This window comes from Triturus cristatus, chromosome 1_1 (assembly GCF_964204655.1).
Source record: "Triturus cristatus chromosome 1_1, aTriCri1.1, whole genome shotgun sequence".
Lineage (NCBI taxonomy): Eukaryota > Metazoa > Chordata > Amphibia > Caudata > Salamandridae > Triturus > Triturus cristatus.
Window position 1 is genome coordinate 817255392 of NC_140579.1, and position 16542 is coordinate 817271933.

General features: G+C 43.4%; 1 protein-coding gene across 1 annotated transcript in view; it reads left to right on the forward strand.

Annotated features, from left to right (window-relative positions):
* The first annotated feature begins 823 nt into the window (after positions 1–823).
* Positions 824–16542, forward strand: part of MAP3K14 (mitogen-activated protein kinase kinase kinase 14) — an 820749-nt gene continuing 805030 nt past the window's right edge. The window contains exon 1 of the mRNA XM_085650287.1: positions 824–969. The gene's annotated coding sequence lies outside the window, so the exon portion shown is untranslated. The remainder of the gene's footprint in view (positions 970–16542) is intronic.

Here is a 16542-nt window from a genome sequence, read left to right on the forward strand (position 1 = left end):
TACCACTCTACGTAATTCCCTTTACGTCAGTCCACGCCACTCCAATCTATGACACTTTACTCTACTCTATGACACTTTACTCCACTCTACGTCACTCCACGCCACTTCACTTTTTGTCACTCCACGCTATGCCAATCCACTCTACACTTCAGTTTACGCCACTTCATTCTACGCACATTTTACAACACTCTACTCCACTCTGTGCAATCCACCTACGATACTCTACTTCACTCTGTCCCACTCAACTCCACACAAGTCCCTCTACGCCACTTTGCTCCACTCTACACCACTCCACCTCTACAACACACAAATCCACTCTACTCTACTTTACACCACTCCCCTGTATGCCACTCCACTCTACGACATTCTATGCCACTCCATTCTACGCCACGCCACGCCACTCCGCTCAATAACACTCCACACCACTCTCTTCTATACCATAAACTTTTATCCATGCTGAACAGCAGCCACACTTGTGTACACCATGGCTAATACACATTGTCAAAGCCAATAAATGGCTCTTACATAGGCATACCTATTGGCTTGACCACTGCTTGTTTATTAAACAAGAGAATGTGGAAGTTGGGCTTCTAAGCAACACGTAATTTCTCGATGCACTAGTCATTTTTTACACAGATCATACAACACAGATGAAACTACGATATCCTAATCTCCAGTATTAATTTCCCTTTCCGTGCCGTTTTAGCAATGAGGGGTGCGAAGAAAGGATAGGCACCAACGCGCCTGCCCAGTAAAGTTCCTCCGAGGCACGGACTTTCTGGCTGCCCCGCCCCCTTCTCTGAAATCAGAGGTTTCTCTGACCAATCAGAAGAGTAGGATCCTACGTCACGGAGCTAGTGCACAACGGGACAGTATCGCAGAAAAACTCGAGGACAAGGGGCGCTGTATAAGGAAAGCGCGAGGAAAACAAGGAGTCTTGGGGAGCGAAAGTGAGCTGTAGTTAACCAGGTGAGGGCAGGTTCTCTAGCAGCGACGCCACCTGTCTATTTGTTAATCGAATAGTTAATTGTTGGACTGTTTGTATCAGAGGGGAGAAGCCTTATATCCTATAAAGACTGAAGAGTGCAACCCTAGGCTCGGAAGAGGCGCTATTCAGTGAATCATAGTATTTATTTCATAGGCGTCCCCCTTGGAGCACTAGCAGTCCCATTTCCGCCTGTGCCGTGACCCGCCCCCCAATTTGTCAATAAACGCCATACAATTAGGTGCCATTAGTCCCGCCCTTTTGCTCACAACATGAGCTTAATCACTGTGACGCCAAGCATCTGCCGGCACCATGCATTAAACTATCTTCTGCTGATAAATGTCCAGCCATTCTTTCCTAACACCATGCACCTATCCTTTCGTACACCTTGCAATGCCTAGCCTGGCTGACACGTTCAGTCACCAAATGGAATCCTAGCCCTCCTGTCCGCCGTACAGTGGCATTAGTACTCTTCCAGGCACACTGCCTCGATTTCCCTACGCACTGTTGGCACACACTTCCTGTCCCATGCTGATGATTTTATGCCTGCCTTCTTTTTAGGTCTCGGCATTCGAGAGCTTCTTGGAATCAATTCAGATTCGGAAGCTCTCGGAGGCGGAGTTGAAGCCCCGCCCATCCTTCTAATTGGTTCTCGTCATTTTGCATGCAAAACTTAGGCTTGTCATTGTAAAGGAGGCTTCTTAGTCCCTCCTTGTTGCCGCCTTGTCTCCTTTTGGCCACGCCCATCGGGAATTTGATCTTTTACGAGCGGCGTGACACTCTCCCCTTCATTACTCCCTACGCACTTTTTCTTTACATTCGGCTTTAGCAAAGTCAGCTGTGTGTTTACTTTCGCATCGCGCTTTCACTTTTGCCCGATGCAAAAAATAAACATGCATCTTTTGCGGTACCGCGCTTGTTCAGTACAGATTTCGTCATGGACGTAGCAGCCCGTAACGTACATTCTTAAGCGTCTCTTTAAATCACCGCGGTGGCCCAATAGCATTTCTCCTAAAGCTATATTTTGAAAATTGTAGTACTGCACCCTGGCGCTGCGTGCAACCACGAGGATTCAAGTTTAATGTGGGGTGTCACTTCAACCTTAAAAGAAATACACCCACAAGGCACCTGCGTTACTTCTGTCAATCGAAGGCGTGGCGCAAGCCTTTGCATCAATCTCATGTACACTTTAACATGTTTTAATCATAACGAAAGGTGCATAATGGCTGACGTGTTTTGGCTTCATCTTGCGTTCGAGAGGATCTGCAATCGTTTACAAGCACCCCGGGCTTCAGAGGGAAACACCCCGATGTGTTATCAGACTGTAATCTACACCTTTCGATGTTTGCGCAGGCGCACAGACACACTCACCACTCCTGTGTTTACATGTTTCTCTTTGTCTCGCCGTCACTCTCTCTGTAGACACTTACAGACACATGCATGCACACACATATACACACACGTACACAAGACACATACAGACATGCACACACACGTACACATATACGTACACAAGACACAGACGCACACAGGCATGCACAGACTCATACAAGTATGCACACACACGTACACATGACAGACGCACACGCATACAGACATGCACACACACGTACACACACATTTACCTACAGACACACGCACACACCTACAGATGCACGTACACTTACAGACACACAGGTACAGGCACACGTCTATGCACAGAGTGTAATGTTATTCGTTATCTTATCAAATATGGGGAGGGGTCATGACTCAAGAGATGCCCCCCTACCCTCCCTCAACAATGGTAGTGGAGAGGCCGCAAAACAAGGTCTTTCTGGTGTCACTTTTGCTGTACTGCGGTGGTGAGTCCAAATTCGTCGTTTGTACCTCAGTAATGAATGAATGTATGTATGTATGTATAAATATATATACCCAAACATATTTCATCCGTCATTATTTGTAATGACCTTTTTCTGTAAAGCGCTCAAACGCCATGGAGGCCTCCTCCTCGCTTAATGAACACATGTAAATATGTTATATATACGTTTATTGCACACTGGACTGGAAGTCGATCATATGCGGGCTGGGATATTTGGAATCTTGATAGTGACTTGTAATGTGACTCGCACTCTGGCCGTGTACGTGTAGAACGGTGACCGGAAGCTAAGCTCAGTCTAGCTCTTATCTGTATTAAACAGAAACGCCAGTCCTGCTCCACTGGCTGCTGAGATGATGGAGAACCTGGGGCTGCCTGGGCCTCTTGAGCTGTGTCGGGCCCCTGGTGGGGACCGCGGATCCTTGGGCCCCGTGACGTGGCTTTATGTAGAGATTTGTCCTTCTGGAGAGCGCCCTCAGATAGCTCGGATCGACTGAGGACTGCAATGACTCTGGGTCCCTTAATAACAATCACCCCGACTCACCACCGATGGTTGTTTCAAGAATCAATGGTGCCCCCTAAATCGGGCTCTGTGATTCCGGGAAATAAAACAGCAACATGTTGACAGAAGCGTCTGTCTACAGCACAGAGGACCATGCTGTCAGTACACGCACTGAGTGTCCTCTGAGAATAAACCTCACTTCCTGTAATGGACAATGTTAGTATGCACTGAGAATGCAGATGGCTTGTTAGGAGAGAAAGAGGGTTTGCTTTCACTTTTCATGAACCTGTGTGTGTAAAACCTGCCTAGGCATTAATAAACCATCACCGTGGCCCATCCATACCCAGGACCACTGAAATTATGCGATTTCGAGGCCGTGGACGTTCCCGCATAACTATGGGCTTGACTTATTTACCACATAATCGATCATTTGCTACCTAATCTGAAGATTGCTGAAAAAAAGGGTTTCTGGATCAAAAGTTACAAAAAAACATTGCAACACATACTGTGGGATTGTGGAAGGCCCTTTGCAAAGCGTAACTTGCCACGTTTCTGTTGCTTATTGCTATATTTGGCTTATAAACTGGTATCAAGGAGGTGCAACCAATGCCCGGACAGTGTTAAGTGTAAACATGACAAAATATTTAAATAACACTCACAAAATGTGCTGCATTATTACGCCGCATAATTTCCACTTTCATGGAGAGAAAAAATTACTCACCCTGCTGCATAATTTGGCCCTACCCTGCCGCATAATTTTAGCGGCCCTGGATATGGCACATTCCAAAAAGGTGCAGTGCAAAAACATCTTTACAAACAAGCTGTCATACCTATGTCACATGCAGGAGTGGGAAATATTTCAAGCAAATAAAGAATCAGTGACATAAAAAACAAGCATTTGCAATGCAATAGGTCTCGCATTTACGCGAGTTTAAGCTGTTGGCATTGTAAATGACAATGCCATTTATTTATATTTTAAAAACAAAAATAAAAGGCATTGTTATTTGCCATGTCAATAGCTCAAACTCGTGTAAATGCGAGACCTATTGCATTGCAAATGCTTGGTTTTTCTTTGTGAATGCTCAAATGAAGAAGATTTAGGTTGAAAGAAAATCTTTCTATCTGGCCCTCCCTTTTTTTTTCTTTTTTTTTTTTTCTTCTTTTTTTTTGACGACATGATTAGAACTTGTGACCCAGGTTCTTGTGCAGCAGCACAGGTTAGGTGTGCTTAACACCAGCTTCAAGTACTGGAACCCACACAAACTTAGAATGCCTCTCAAATGACTATGGTTATAAATCAGAAGCCATAAAAAGCGAGGTAAACAGGAGACGCCAGGAGTTCTTTCCGGTGCCATACAGTAAAGTAGCTGCCAACAAAAACATCTGCAGCTTCAAGGTACTTTATATTTTAACTTGAGACATAACTATGCCCAATCTCTTTTGGCCATGCAGCTAAGATGCTTGTTGTATGACTGCACAGCATAAAGCATCAGATCATTCTGCAGTATGGTAGATGCCATCTTTAATCCTCTGTGCACAGGGATAGGCTGCCATGGGACCCAGTTTCTCAGCTTCAGTCACAATGACATCATCACATTCCAATTGGGCAGGCCCCACTAAACAGACAGATCCTGCACCAGTCGTCTTCAGCCCTACCCAGTTGCTCAGGAACTCAAAAATATGTATTGCCTTGGAGGCATAGTAAGTCTTTCCTTTCCAAACCTGAAAATCACAATAGAGTGAAGATGTACATATTCCGACTTGTTTATGCTTACAAGCAAAACTGATTGCTCTGGCCACAAGATATAGTAGCTGCTGCAAAGCTGCTCACTTTCGCTCAATCAACCAGAAAAGGAATTCAACTGGAGACTATTTCTCATTTTCATAAAAGGAATTCCAGTTCAGAACAAGCATTGAAAATGCAATAGGTCTCGCCTTTAATTAAGTTAAAGCCATTTGCTTTGCTATAAAATACCATTAGCAAAGTAAATGGCTTTAACTTAATCAAAGGCGAGACCTATTGCATTTTCAATGCTTGTTATCACAGTATCTTCCTTGCCTCTGCTGACAACACCCCCAGACAGGGCTGAACTGGAAGCTAAAAATCAGCCCTGGTAACAATGTTCAAACCCGTCCGTGATATGATACCTGTCTGTGATATGAATGGGTCATTGGCCCAGGACATAACAGTTGGGTCATGGCAGCCCATTATCCTGTTCTGAAAACCGGCACCTACCTTGCACCCTGCCGGGTAAGTGTCAGAATGGCAAATGCAGGACTACGTCCTCCCTCTGCTGGTACCAAACACCATCCACACGTTGCTTATACCATGCCCTGGCGCATTGCCACATAACAAGTCTGCTGACACAAGGCCCTCTCACCCTCTGCTGCCACCAAGTTCCATGCAGATACTGGTACTGAGTGCCAGCACTGTACGACTTGCCAATAGGTGCCAGCAAGCATGCAACACCATGGCTGCCCATTCACTCTTTGATGACGTCATGACTACCAGTTTACCCAAGGCCAATGTCATGACCACCCCATCTGCTGACGCCAAGCATCAGGAACCTCTGTTGATTAAACCCTACCAACTGCTCCAAATCTACCCTCTGCTGAGGGCCTGCTGGCCCTGTGTTTGCACCAAGTTGTACCTACCAACTGGTGAGAACATGCCCCAACCACATTTTCTTGCCATGCAGTCATGACAGATGCTGAACGCTAGTTTTTGCGCCGTTTTTAACACTTAAAGCCCATTGCTTTCAGCCCAACCACTGCTAGCACATCCCTCCTCCCTGCTGACAGCCACAATTTTAGGTCTAGCCCAGAGATAACTTTAGGTGTGTCCCGAGCTTCAAGTAATAGGCATAAATAAAAATTGCAAATCTCTGTACATACACAGTGAGGCTTTGGGTCAGTATCCCTCCCAACGTGTTTCTCTGTTTAGCTCTCATTCATATTTTGCTTATGCCCACCACATTGTTTCTCTTGCATTGTGAGTGACTGAAGTTTTCATAATCCTCCGAAAAATAACTGCACTCTAATCCAGAGGCCGGTAGGCCAGTACTTTACGTTGTCTATGTTTCTTTTCTTTATATTCTGGTTCTTTGTTTTTTGAGCCATCCTTATTTCTTCTTTTTATGTTTGTGACATATGCTTATAATAAAACAAAATCGCACCACTTTGTCATGGTCAGACCTACTGGCTAAGCCATGGGTACTAACAAACATTTTCCCGGGGGCCGCAAAGTTTGGTCTATGGTGTGACTGAGGGCCGCACTGATGCTAGTGGAGGGTGTAAAAGTGGTAGTAGGGGAAGCAAAGCATGAATATCTAGTAGCTGTCTTTAAAAATGAAGGTGTTTCTAAAGTTAAGGGCCTAGTTACTTCCTTTCCCTAACTGCAATTTACCTTTAAATAAGCGTTTGCTGTATATTTAAATATTTTTTCCCCATCTTATTACTGAGTCAAGTAAACCGCAGCCCAGTGCTGCTGCTGCCCAGGGGGCTGCATATAAAGGTCGGGAGGGCTGAATGTGTCCCCTGGGCCGTACTTTGAGTATCACTGGGCTAAGCCAATGCCTTTTGCTTTGCTTGCACCCTCCTTCCTGCTCGCAGACAGTGCTGCTCTCTCTTGAAATTAGCCCAGCCTCTACAGTTCATCAGCCTTTTACAAGATTCCGAGTGTCTTTACATGAAATTCACTTTTCACCATAGGCTACCTTTTTAAATATTGTACACCCACACACATTTGTGCAGAGTGACTTTTATTTGTAAAAATTCTAAAGACTAACTGACTGAAAATGCATAACCATTCCAGTGGCACAACAAGCCCGGGACCCAAATCTGGGCATACCCGGAGCACTTAGGGCGAGGAAGTGGGATGGGTCTGCCCAGACGTGGGTCCCTTGCTCACTGTGCCACTGGATTCAAGCTAGCCTGGCTGATGAAGGGTAATACCCAGAAACCGGTCCCAGGATGCTTGTTTCCACTCAAGGGAGGACCTGGCTTGGCAGTTCGGGCTGGACTGTTCCCATGAGGCACATGGCCAAGACTGATTTGCACATGGCCAAGTCTAAACTGGGGTGGCATGGTGAGCAAAAGAATGATGGATTTAACCCAGATCTCTTGACTGGGGGTGAATGTTCTGATTGGTTCTGCATTCCGTCCATCAATTGTCTCTTTAGTGAAATATTTAGTGATATACTATAACGTTTTCTAGTGCTTTAGTCATAGAGCAACCCGATATGAGGACTTTGGCCTAAGATGTTGTCTTAAGTTGTCAGGCAGCAAATCTCTCCCAAATAGCACTCAATGTTTGAATATAGATATGCTGCCTACATCATCTTAGAATTGCAAACTTTTTTTAGGTCTCGCGCCTGCTTTGCAGTGCGCAACACTGCTCGCGCAGCGCGAGACCTCTTGAGGGGGGTTTCAAAACGAACCCAGGAATCGCACCCTTTTGTGCCCCCTATTGGCCTTTGCGTGCGTGTTTTTTACCAAGAGAGCACGCAATAGGCCAAAGGCGGGCGCATTGCTCCGTCCATGGCCTATTGGTGTCTATTACGCGCACCAAAGGCCATGTGGTTTCAATTATCGTGCCCTGACACGGGCGCGATAATTGAAACCGCATGTTTCGCTTTGGCGCGCGCGCACCACTCGCGGGCTTCTTCTTTTTTGGATCCATTTCACAGGAAAGCAACTAAATGAAAGAACCGCTGACGGCTTGTTCACTTAGTCCCTTCTTTGGTGGTAAGGTGGTCCAGTGAATGACGTACCTGTGGCTTAGTTGTATCTATGATTTGAAACTTTAAATACAGGCAGGGCCAACTGAAACTTTAATATTTCTAAGGTCATAAAAAGAGTACCGCTTTTGTGTGAAAAGGAATGTCAACTCCACCGTCCAGCGCTCGGCAGCCGGCAGGAACCTGGAGACCCCGGGGGGATTCGCAATGAGGGAACGGGACCCGACCTGCCTATTGCCCACTGTTCCAAGGGACAATTCAGCGGCTCCCCTTTAAGGTGGGTTAAGCAGTGATTGAAGAGCATGGTGAAGCTGCCCCGGGACCGCGGAGAAGTATTTAAAAAACGTAGCGCCCCTAGGTACAGCCCGTGGCAATGGGTTGTTGACAGTGCTGGGCTGAAGCACTGCTGAGGTTTGGGAGCAGCCATGGAGGAGGAGGACCAAGCGGCCTGTCCAGAGCCCCAGGAGGAGATGGGCATGTCCGATGGCTTTTCCAGGCTCTGGACCGATGTGATGGGGATGCTGGTGAGTTTTTGTGTGCAGCCGGTGAGAGGGTCGGGGGAGGGGAGAGCGCTGGGCAACAAATTACCGAAGACCTAGCAGACCTTAATCATACCTGTTTGGACCCGAGAACTTTCATAGCATTCGTAATGCATTAGTGATCCCAAGATGCTCCCTTGCAGGCGTGAAGAGATCATCCAGTCATATTTGTGAAGGTGCATACTGAGTATTGTAGTCTTGCTTATGCAGCGAAGAAAGTAAATCTATAAGTACTGGGAGAGGGCAAAAAGGACTGAGAGCCATCCCTACACACTCCTGACATGATGCAACATCGTACTGTTCTTTATTGCTTTGTTGGCTTTTACTAATGTAGCGCTTCATACCTTGTCGTAGGTGTCTGTGTGATTTACAGTGGCACAGTAGTTGCCACCCACAAAAAAATGTTTAGGCTACTAATTGATCAGGCTGCTCTCATGCTCAGTTCAAACAGCTGAGCCGATTTTGTTTTGTTTGTATTTACTTCGCCACATCGAGCATTTTACACAGTGATGTTGTGGTGATGTGATGTTAATGCTAACACTGGTAGAGAATGTAATGATGTAACATGGAATGTGTTAGTGGGGGTTCTGCTCCGGAGTTCTGCCGGGAGCAGTTGGGACTTCGTGTTGGAGCAATGCCGGTTGGGACGGCTCTCTGTACCAAGAAATAAACCTAACACATCAAAAGTAATCTGAAGCTGTTTCCTCGTCTTTACAGTGGCGACAGAGGATGATGCTACTTATACCGCTACTACAGCTGACTACATTCGGCATTTGAAAACTTCGTATTGATTGCCCGGAGCCTAGGGTTTTCATTCAACTGTGAGTAATTTTTTTTTTGTTGATTGTTCGAGTTAATATCGGACGTTCGGTCGTGCAGAGAGCCGTGCCCATATTATTATTCGTCTGCCTGGAATTTTTTTTTTTTAAACAAAAGGTTTGCGGGACACTCAAAGAATACGAGTAATTAAAAAAAAAAAACTATACCAAAGAGAAGGATAATATTTTAAAGAAGGACTTTATCTTACCGCTATATCGCTATATCTCATTGTCAATTTCGAGCGTCGTTGCAGGGAGCAGGAGGTGTTCATCCTCTCGTTACTCCTCTTGTTTGATGACGTTGTGGAACCTTCAGCGGAGTTTGGCGGAAGAGGCTGAAAAGGGTTCCATGTTCTTCAGTGCGCAGGAAGAATCTTCACCGAGACGTTTCTAATTTGACGTCAGCACGCAACGTCGCGTTCACAGTGGCCATTTTGGATTGGTCACATATATTTTTTTTTTCTCTTCTCGTTTGTTTCATTATTTGCTACTTTCAATACGTAGCGTTCAGTTGGAAGTTATATTTTATCGTTTTGTGCGCACAGCCATTTGTTACGTGCTCTGGGGTGCATTTTTTTTTTCTTTCTTTATTGATCGCACGTGGATCGCAAATTGTATACTTGGGCATTTATAACGCAAATGTGTTATTGGAAATGCATATTTTTTTTTTTGTATACACCAAGAATATAACTCCTACGGTGCAACGCTACCATCTGCTGGTCTGAACTGGAATTTTTTTTTTAGGTCATTATCTGGATTCGCTGCTACTTGTGAGAGGTGTCGGCTTTGTGTTTCTTCTCAGTTTAACAGAGTTTGGCCTTCTCATTTTCTGCTATCTTGCAGAGGCAGTGAATTTTCAGGTATTAATTTTTTTTTATTCTTCTTCTTTCTCATATCCATTTCTATTTTCTTCTTGTTAATCAATTTCACTCCACAGTTTTTTTTTTAAATTATTATTTTTGGTTCTTTTTGACGAAATGCAGAGTGTCATTGCACCAGCGCCTTTTCTACAAGAACCCGGAGATCCTCCTTTAGAATGGAAGCTATGGTTTAGATCGTTTAAGGCATATCTAGGTGCGATTGATGGTCAGAGATACAGACCTGAGAGGAAAAAGAACTTAATGTATTACCATCTAGGGGTTGAAGGACAAAATGTATTTGACCATCTACCTCCCTACGATCCACCTGAAGGAGAAGATCCTGATGAGTTCCAAACAGCGGTAGCGCAATTGGACAAATATTTTACTAAAACAAAGAATATTGTGGTGCATAGATATAAGTTTTTTACGAGAACACAGAAATCTGATGAGAGCATAGATACTTTTATCACAGCTCTAAAAGTTTTGGCTTCTAAATGTAAATTTGAGAATTTCACTTCCCAATTAGTGAGAGACCAACTGGTCGCACGTTGTTATTGTAAAAAGATACAGGAAAGGCTACTAACATGTAAAGACCCTACTCTAGACAAAGCAGTTGATATTGCTAAAAGTATTGAAAGTTCAATGGATGACGCAAAACAGCTCGAAACTGCTCTAACTCTTCCATTTCAGGTGCTGTTTCTACTAAGCATCCTGGTGCCAGCTCTGTCAAACCTTCTATTCCCATGCTTGACAATGCTTTTAGGGGTAATGCTTTTCGTGGCAATATGAGGAGACCGGGTATCATTAGAGGTGGAAGATCATTTGTACAAGATAGGCAGTTCAACTCTAGAATATATTGTTATAGATGTGGTTCTCCTTTACATGTTTCTTCTTTTAAAAATTGCCCAGCTATCAATCAACAGTGTGGGCAATGTGGAAGAATGGGCCATTTTGCTAAAGTTTGTATGGGTAGCAGAAGGAGAAATGTTAGATGCGTAATTAACGATGAGGAGAAGTTTTATGATGAAGATGTTGAAAATCAAGAATATGTTGTAGTGGTAAAGAATCGCAATGAAGAAGGGCAATTAAACATTCCTGATCCGGAAGCTTTAGTTACGATTGAAACAAGTCAAATCCGACTTCTGGTTGACACAGGGGCTCGTATCACTATTGTGGCACAAGAAAAGTACCAAAAGTTCTGGTATCAGATAAGTCTTTTGCCACCTGACGTTCGTACAGTGGCTTTTGAAGGTAGTAAAATTGACTTGTTAGGATACTTTTGGGCCACCATAGGGGTTTTAGGTGAAACTATCAATGGTAAGGTATACGTTGCTAAAAGAGGGATCAATGTTCTTGGCCTCGTTCACCAAGCCGAGTTTGGATTAACCATTAAGCCTGGGTTGAAGAACCCTGTCTTCATTGACAAGCAGCCTGATCAGAAACATTATGATAAACATGCCTACTCACTTTCTAGCACACAGTCATTCAATGATTGGGAACACAAGTTCAGTAATGTTTTTAAAAAATAGTCTGGGAAAAATTACTAACTTTCAACATTTTATAAAGCTAAAAGAGAATACCACTCCTGTTAAACACAGATTACGCAATGTCCCGTTGAGTATCAGAGAGGATCTTTCTAAACACCTGCAAAATTTGTGTGAACAAGGCATAATTAAAAAAGTTGAGTCCACTCTTTGGCTTTCCCCTATTGTTTTGGCAAAGAATAGGTCTGGGGACTTGAGGATGTGTGTCGACTTGAGAAGCTTGAATGAGGCCATTTGGGTTGACGGCTTTCCTCTTCCACGCATTGAGGACCTGATTGCGAAAGTTGGTTTGTCTTCATGGTTTACGAAATTGGACCTCAAAGCTGCGTATCATCAGGTCGAACTTCATCCTCAGTCCCGACACCTCACTGCTTTTGTCACTCCTGATGGTGTTTTCCAGTTTTATCGACTTCCTTTTGGGCTAGCTTCTGCGGCTGCGGTCTTTCAGAGACTAATGACTGAAATGTTTAGACATAACCCCAATGTGGTGGTATTCCAAGATGATATTCTTGTTTTCTCTAAAAGTGAAGCAGAACATGATGTTGTTCTCGATCAAGTTTTTAGTGTACTAGAGAGTAGAGGGGTGACCTTACAGAAAAGTAAGTGTTTCTTTAAGGTGAAAGAGATTGAATATCTAGGGCATGTAATATCAGAACGAGGCATTAAACCAAGACCTGGTTTAGTCAAAAGTATAGTAGAGGCCCCAGCTCCCCAAAACAGAGAACAACTGATGTCTTTTCTCGGACTCTGTGAGTTTTATGCAAAATTCATGAAAGATTTTGCCAAAACCACAGAGTGTTTTAGAAACCTACTTAAAAAAGGAACAACATTTGTATGGTCAGAAGAATGCGAAAAAGGTTTTCAATCTATTAAGAATCACATTGTTAGTGCACCTGCCTTGCAAGCTTTTGTGGAAGGAAGGCAAACCATCATTACAGTTGATGCATGCGAGTATGGTCTGGGTGCTGTATTGTCGCAAGTTGCTGAAGGGAAAGAGTTTACAGTGGGATTTGCATCCAGGACTCTTCGTCCTGTTGAGCGAAAGTATTCGGTTATTGAAAAAGAACTGTTAGCCTGTGCATGGAGTGTTGAGAAGTTCAAGACATATTTGTGGGGCAGATCCTTTGTCCTTAGAACTGACCATCGACCATTAGTTGACATTTTGTCAGGAAAAAATATTAAACGTACCACTGCTAGATTAGCTAGGTTATCGAGCAAATTGCTAGAATTTACGTTCAAGGTAGAGTATATTCCTGGAGGGAGAAACAGCAGAGCGGATTGTTTATCTAGGCTTCCCATTCAGGATACAGATGAACAAGATTGGGAAACCGATGTAGAGGAATGTTTTGTAGCGTGTGTCAATCAGGACATTCTCTCATTTGCAGAAGAAGACTGGGTCGCTGAAGTCGATAAAGATATTGTACTTAGTGAGGTTATTTCTTTGATCAAGAGAGGTTGGCCTAAGGAGAAACTTCTTACTCCAGAACTTCAAATGTTCTGGAAAGTCAACAGTGAACTTTCTCTAGAAGGTGGAAAAGTAGTAAGAAGTGACAAACTTGTACCTCCCTCGTGTTACCGAGATAGAATCATTTTGGCTGCTCATGCGGGTCATCTAGGTGCAACTATTACTAAAAGAAAGGTGAGATCTGATTTTTGGTGGCCAAGAATGGATTCTCAAATTGATGAGATGGTTAAACAGTGTGTAAGATGCAATACTAGTGACAAAGTTTTGGTGTTAGAAGGCACTGTTGACTCTCCTGTGTCTCCTCCTGGGAGAGCATGGCAGAAAATAGGCATGGATTTTCTTGGACCTTTCCATGTTCTCCCTGCCAATTCTAAATATTTTTTGGTGCTTGTTGACCATTTATCCAGATGGGTTGAGGTTGAGCCCATCAATGTTCCTAATTCCGAGAGTGTTATTGCTTGTCTCAATAAGATTTTTCTTAGGGAAGGGTTTCCGGAGAAAATTCTTACAGACAATGGTGTACAATTTGTCTCGAAAGAGATGGTTGGTTTTTTACGTTCTTGTGGTATTAAACACACAAGAACTCCTCTTTATCACCCTCAAAGCAATGGGAAAACTGAGAGATTCAATAGAGTTGTTGTAGAGTGTGTTCAAGCAGCTTTTAGGTCTAAGGCTTGCATTTTCAAAGCAGTGAATGATCTTGTGTGGTCGTATCGTACATCGCCCCATGTAGCAACCAATTTTAGTCCATTTGAACTCATGAGAGGGAGGAAAACTCCTTCGCAAGTTTATCCTTTTTGGATGGTGAAATCTTTTCATCGTGTTAGTGACATAGGGAACATGTGGGACTCTGCTAGTAGAAAATCATCCGAAGTCTGTAAAAGAATTGAATCTGTTACTGTAAAAGATGCTCACAGTATTTGCATTGGTGATTGGGTTAGAGTGAAAAATCCGGTGTCAGTTAGAAAAGGTCTTTCAAAGTTTTTAGATTCTCAGCAGGTTGTGGACATCAGAAAGAATGCTGTTAAGTTGGCCAACGGAAATTGGTGGAATACTTCTCGAGTAGCAAAGGATCCAGGTTATTATAACAAGAATGGGGAACATGAGAAAGTTGCTTTAAGGAGTGATAATTGTGTGAGAAGGAGCACCAGAATCCATACAAAGTCAAGCAGGTTACAGGATTATGTATAAGTTATATTGTGCTATGTTTATTTTTATCACTTTTCTTTTCCCTTACATTTTTATTGTATTATTTTATTGTTAGAAGTCTGTTTTTTTTTTTTAAAAAAGGGGGGAGGTGTGGTGATGTGATGTTAATGCTAACACTGGTAGAGAATGTAATGATGTAACATGGAATGTGTTAGTGGGGGTTCTGCTCCGGAGTTCTGCTGGGAGCAGTTGGGACTTCGTGTTGGAGCAATGCCGGTTGGGAGGGCTCTCTGTACCAAGAAATAAACCTAACACATCAAAAGTAATCTGAAGCGGTTTCCTCGTCTTTACAGATGTGTATATACGTCACAGAAGTTATGTCCGAGAACATTCAGACCAGCGATTGCGGCGCAACAAGCGTGACAGGGAGCTCAAAACATACCTTCACTTACCAAAACAAAGGCGTTCCACACCAAAAGGCATGCATTCACTGGACATGACAAAATGCCATGAACTGTGTTTTCAAATCAATGTCGTCCTATGAAATGTGACGGAAACTTTCAGTGAGGCACTTGGAAGGCAACAATTTGTCATTGTTTTAATTTTAACATGTTTTTGTTCTTTTGTTTGGTTCCTCGAAATGTGTTTCGCGGGTTTGGTTTAGTTTGTTATGGACTGGTCTTAGTTTTCATGCATGAATTTGTTGGCCAAGTTCGGGTTCCCCGCAGAGCGAGGGAGAAAGTGTATGACCCAGAAATACTTTCCCTGTCAGACTTTTCTTAGGTGCTGCTAGTGTGTGCGCCCCGCCTGTGCACCCAGGTGTGGTGCAAACCCTTGCTGATTACGTTAGCCCTGTCGCCTGAAGGCATTTGGGAGATTACATACATACATAGAATTCCACTTTATAGAGCGAAAATCGGATTCTTGTAAGGTGTCAAATAGACTTCATTGTATCCATACAGAGCCTTGAGGTTTTTCCATTTGTTTGCATAATCAGCTGATGCAGTCATGTTTTTCCTATTCTGGCACTTGCAGCCCTGAGCTAAACACGGGGCCAGCAGGACTACAAATCACAGAATGCAAAGCAAAAACTTTTACTGGATTAGTTTGTCACGCATCGACTTTGGAAGTTTGAGAACTGAAGGTTCTCCCACTGGTGTCTTCTTTGGTGAAATATGTTACCTTGGCACACTGAGAGCACGTATATGTATTGTGTCTTTAAAATATTCTTCGTGGAAATTGTTCATGCGCCAAGTGTGCTTTTCAACTCCACGGTACATTTCCGAGGCCTGGCTGCTGAAACGTGTCCATGAAACGAGTTTAGAAGCAGGGTTCAAGTTTTCACGTGTTGTGCAAACGTAAGGAGCACTCAAACTACATTTGGAATTCACAGTTTAGCTTCGCCTGGCACGCATTGTAAAACTGACAGGGCACATGCGCACCCCTGAAAGTTTTGTGGACAGTTTTAGGGAGCACGTGGTGTTCATTGATATCAGCAGCATACGTAGTGATTTTCACAGCGGTGTATTACTACCATATTGGTAGCAGGTGTAGTGGCACCGGGGCCCACTGAACCCTCATTATTGCTGAATTTCAGAATGTAAACAGAGGCCAAAGGGCCCATTTGCTTCCTTGCACTCGGGCCCATGATACCATGGCTACATCACTGGTGACACAATTGAATTTAAGACTCCTATTTCATGGTCGTACCACAGAATACTAAGCTTGACACCACGCCATTGACCTCCCTGTCAGTCATAAGTGTTACTTGTGTGGTAACTTTTGTCATTGTTTGTTTCTGTGCTGTATGTAAAGTCATTTGTTGCACCAGTCCCGAAGCAAGCAGAAAAGTACGATTACCAGAATGTTGGTGATAGAAAACAGGCGTCTAATCTTTCCTCGTTACACCACTACATCTTTTAAATCGAAACACTCAATTCAATTTCAATTTATAATCTTTATTCGGTTCTTAAAAAGACACCATAAAAGCACAAATACAATATAAATATACGCAAGTTAAAAAACACAGCAAATAATAATCAAGTTAAAAAAAAAAAAAACAAAAATATAAATATTTAAAATTTCT